At 42.9% G+C, this 5,065-nt stretch overlaps 1 pseudogene; it reads right to left on the bottom strand.

The window, feature by feature from the left end:
- Nucleotides 1-2,380: 2,380 nt before the first annotated feature.
- Nucleotides 2,381-2,770, bottom strand: LOC147821618 (immunoglobulin heavy variable 3-30 pseudogene; annotated as a pseudogene).
- Between the last annotated feature and the right edge of the window lie 2,295 nt (nt 2,771-5,065).

Raw genomic sequence — 5,065 nt, 5'->3', positions numbered from 1 at the left:
GAAGATCCTGGGGGCTTCTGGAGGTACCATGTGGGCTGCATTGCCCCCAGGTGCATGGTGTGACTTCATCCTTGTCCCTTCCTGTCCTCCGGTCATCCATTATCTCCCCCTCAGTGCTTCCTCTACTTTGTTCCTCCAGCTGCTTCTGCACCAGGAAGCAGAGCTCACCTGTGATTCTGAATCTTCTTGCCTCTCTAGCTTTCTTTGACCATTCAATCTGAAATTTTATTTCTTTCATGGGCCTCTGAACACATTGTGATGTTTTTTCCAGATTTTTGTAGATTTGATTATGTGGGTAATGATTTTCAATGTCTTTACAGGTTGGAACAGAAACCAGAAAAATGTTCAGTGGCCAAATTTGTACTCTTACTTGAGTCAGGCTTCTAAGATCAATAATTGAAAATGACATTTGCACAATCATGAGTGAACGCTGAGTAGCAGAAAAGAAGGAAACAGAAGAAAACCTATGAAAGCTTTTAGAGTTTTCAGAGATCTACATGTAGCTGAAATTCAGAAGGTCTAACAGGTAGGATCGAGCTACATCTCAGGTGAGGTCATATTCTGGAAGATGTCCATGTACTGGGTTCCAAACAACAGGTTTACCTGGGACGTCACACCAAAAACATAAACTCCCATTACTTAAACACCAACAGCAGATACATCAGTGATGATGCTGGTCCAGCTGAGGTGCAGAGCAGGGTGAGAAGGTGGAGGTGCATTTGACTTCCCCTGACTTGTGTGACTGTGAAGTCCTTTGCAACCCTTGTGGGATGGTGGTCTATGTGTGAAGATGTCACCTCAGCTCTGCCTTCAGGAAACATGTATGTATGGGGATTCAGTGTGCAAATGATTTTCTTCTGCTCACTATGAAACTATGTCTTGGTTACTTTTCTCATTGTTGAGACAAAACACTCCACACCTAAAGTTAAAGGAGGGAAGGTCTATTTTGGCTCACAGTTCATAGAGGTTTTAGTGTGTGATTGGGTGACTCCAATGCAGGGTGGCACAGCAGAGGAGCAACACAGAGGAGAGACCATTCATGGCAGAATACAACAAAAGCAGCAAGCAGCAAGGACAAGGGACACACCAGCCCTCTTTCTGTTCCTTATATTTTTACTCAGGCCTCCCACCCATAAGGCAGATAGCATTCAGACCCCGAATGGGGCACCCTTAATCCTACCCAGAACTATTTCAAACAAATCAGTGAATAATTTGATCCTCACATACCTGTAATGGCAGCACAACAGACTCTAGATCCAGCCACCTCTGTAAAAGCCCCACTCATGACCACATGAGTTTTGGGGGACATCCAGATACAAACCATAACAATCTGCTTCGTAGAAAACCCTAACCCTAAGAAGAGCATCATTAAGTGAAGAGGTATATTTGATTAGTTTAGGAAAATTAAAGAATAGATAGAGGACTGCTAAATACAATTAACTGAGATAAAAAGTGACATAAAATAAAGAATATGTAAAAAGACAGAACTGTGAGAATTGAGCCATGGGAGAAAACGTGTAATATTATGAAATTGGAGTGTTTTACTGCATGTATTTTTTTACTGATACATAGATTAAATTCTTAAAGATGAGGGAGTCAGAGAGAGAGAGAGAGAGAGAGAGAGAGAATGAAAAGGTAATATCATTACCTTTCATTTTATAAATTTTATAATTTCTATAGTTCAAAAGGAAAACTACAGGGCCTATTCTTGCTCAGCCCCTTTGATAGAAATAGGATCACAAGGCCCCCGGACAGTGCCCTGAGTCCAGGCTGACTGCCCCTCTTCCCTCCTCCCCTGAGCACATGGCTACACATGTTGCTGGGCCTGAGCATGGGGACTGGGTGTCCTGAGGTGGGCCAGGAGAGGAGAGAGCTGGGTGTTCTCAGACCCTGCAAATAGGGATCCGAAAGATTTAATTTCCTAGTCTGAAGCATTTATTTCTTCAGGAGACAACTTCTCATAATTAGGATTAACTTAGCAGATTCATTTGTGGATGATGATTAGACATGCAAAAAAGAACTAAGTTCAAAAAATTTACAAGTTAGTTCCAAATGGGTACAAGTCATGTTTATCCATCAAGTGAAATTCATATATAGGTGATGAAAAAAGTCAATCCTTCAATAAGTACTTATAATAACAAATTTGACAGAGAATGTTTTGTATTTGGATACTTCATAACTCTTTTGCAGCTCATGCATTGCAGGGTCTGCTCAGGTCATGTGATGTTCATACAGAAGGGAAACCCCAGAGGCCAACAGGAAGCCCTCACTCCACTGCTTCCTTCTCTGCACCTGCTCCTGGGCACCTGCATGGTCCTCCAAGGACCACAGTGACCCCTGCTGAGCTCGAGCACCCCTGAGGGGAGGTTTGTGTCTGGGCTCATTGATATCTCCTCACTGTGTCTCTTGCAGAGTCATAGAGGGCTGTGTCCTCAGTTCTCAGGCTGTTCATTTGCAGGTACAGCTTGTTCTTGCCATTGTTTCTGAAGTTGGTGAATTGGCCCTTGACGGAATCCACATAGTATGTGTTACTACCATGATAATTAATGTCTGTGACCCACTCCAGCCCCTTCCCTGGAGCCTGGCGAATCCAGTGCATGCCATAGCTATTGAAGGTGAATCCTGAGGCCACACAGGGGAGTCTCAGGGAAATCCCACGTGGCACCAAGCCTCCCTCACACGACACCAGCTTCTCCTCACACTGGACACCTGCATACAGAGACATCCTGCTCAAGAAACTGTCACAGTGTCCACTGTTTATCCCGCTCATGTCCAGTCATGCCTTCAGTATCTTTTGAAACAAATAATTTACCACTCAAAGCTGGAAACAGGAAAAAACAACACATTGCAAACTCCATGTTGCACTGTCTGTGTTCCGTCCTGATCACCGAATGGGAACAGCTAAGCATCTGGGGGTGGGCTCCTCTGTGGAGCTGCAGGGTCATGGCTGGCCTGATTTTCATCAGTAGGAGACCTTATTTGCCTGTCCTGTTGAAATATAGATAGCTTTGGTGATGAGTAACTCTGAGAGGCCAGTGCCCATACTGGATTTCACAGTGCTGGGGTACTTTGGTGACACTGATTTCATTCATGAGAATAGGAAAATTCATTATGAGATGAAGTCTCAGTACTTATTTATCTTTTTGTCTACTTTTATTTTTCATGTGCATATAACATGCATTTTTTCTATTAAGTTTGTCTCCTTGGAAACATGTAAAATTAGGAAAGTGTAACAGACACTTCCCTTTTCTATAGGAGAGCTGATGTGCTTTAAATATTCTCCCCACTGTCTGTCTATGCTCTGCTAAGTTCTGAACAAACTGCTTCCTGTTCCAGCTCCTGGACAGAGAGGGAAGCACCTCATGGTGTTTCCATTCCCCTCTTCCTGTGGTGAGAACATGTGTGGTTCTGCTGCATTCTGCTGTTTGCTGAGGGGAAACAGAACCTGTATTTATGCTGACCCCATTAATGAATCTCTCATTTTCTACTCTTATTGACTCTCACTCTATTTTTATATTTCAATATTGTTTATCTGTGACACCTTCATTAGGTATAACACATAAACTGCCCATCTACACAGCGTGTCCCTAAAGTGTTAACACACATGGACACTTGTACAACTACACACAATTATAGCAGGGTCCTGGTGGGCCCATCCACATATTTTGTGGAGTGCAGTCCATATGGGTATGAGCTGGAACCTTCAGTCTCCCACACCAACTTTACATGCTGGTGGTTCTGCAGGTCAGGGGTCTTGTGGCAAATGTGGCAGCCTATGTCTACAAGGCATGTGCTCAGGCACATATCTGTGGTGGCTCTCACTCCACACTTGTGTTAACATTATCTCTGTTGAGAGTCTCTGCAGTTTCTTCCCTTCTGCAGTGGTTTCTGCCTGGAGGCATCAATGAACCACAGCTCTTGGATCTTATGCACTTGCAGAGTGAATACCCATGACCACCATGGACATATATAGTCTGTGGACTCTGCAGCATGAGCCATTAAGGCTCATATTGTGCTTCAACACACAGGAGCCACATGTGGGCTGCCTGAGTAAGGTGGCCTCAAACCAGAAAATGTCTAGATGCCATTAAACCTCAAGTCAAGGTATTTCAACTATGCAAATAGAAAATCAAAAAGGAGGAACTTTTAGGGAAGAGGCTACATAACTCTGATATCACAGTGTCCAGATCAGGGTTATCTTGCCTCAAGGACATCCAAAAGTACTCCTGAACATCAGGGAATTACATGGAAGGCAAGTTGCCTCCTGGCTATGGGTAAAATTAGCCCCCACCCAAGCCATACTCCCAAGGCAACATAGCAACTGCTGAGGACACTTGTCAATATACAGGCAGTTGAGTGTAGAAAAAATCTGGTTCCCCATTAACTTAATCCTTATCCACCCATTCTCTGTAGTTACTCTTCCATGAAATGCATTCTAGTTCTCTCCTTGTGATTCTCACTGGTTAATACAAGTGTGCCAACTGTGGAGCTTTATTCAAATCTTTTTGCTAGAGGCAGTGCTTGTCCCACTCCATGCTTTATGTCTTGAAAATTATCTCTGCTTCTTTTTCTTCCTCTCAAAATATAGCTGAGGGTTTGATCAGCCCTAGGTAGTAGATGTTGCTCATTTTATAACATGAATCGTCACCATTGGCACAATTCTAAAGAACAAGGACAAAGTCATGAAATACAAAAAGTCTGCTGTGCCAATAAAGTAAAAAATAATATAAAAAGCATGGTAAAGTGATAGAGGAGATGGCAAAACTTTTCAATATGTGGGTACTTGATCAATATCAGCATTGAGTCCCACTCAGATTGATCCTTATTGAACATAATGCTCTAAGCCTGATTGAAGATTTGAGGAAAAAACAGAGTCAACAGGATGCATCTTTACTGCCATCCATTGATGGTTTAACAGATTCAAGTTTAGAGCCAACCTTCACAAAGAAAAAGTAAGTGATGGGGCTGCCAGTGCAGATACCATAGCTGCCCAAGAATTTACAGCAACACTTAGAGGAATTATTGATGAAGGTGGTAATTTTCCCCAACAGGATTTTAACTTCCT

The sequence above is a fragment of the Heterocephalus glaber genome, unplaced genomic scaffold (genome assembly GCF_053883595.1).
Source record: "Heterocephalus glaber isolate CG9 unplaced genomic scaffold, H.glaber_assembly_v1.0 deba00001726, whole genome shotgun sequence".
NCBI lineage: Eukaryota > Metazoa > Chordata > Mammalia > Rodentia > Bathyergidae > Heterocephalus > Heterocephalus glaber.
Note: the sequence above shows the minus strand (reverse complement) of the source record. Positions and strands in the feature narration are given on the sequence as shown.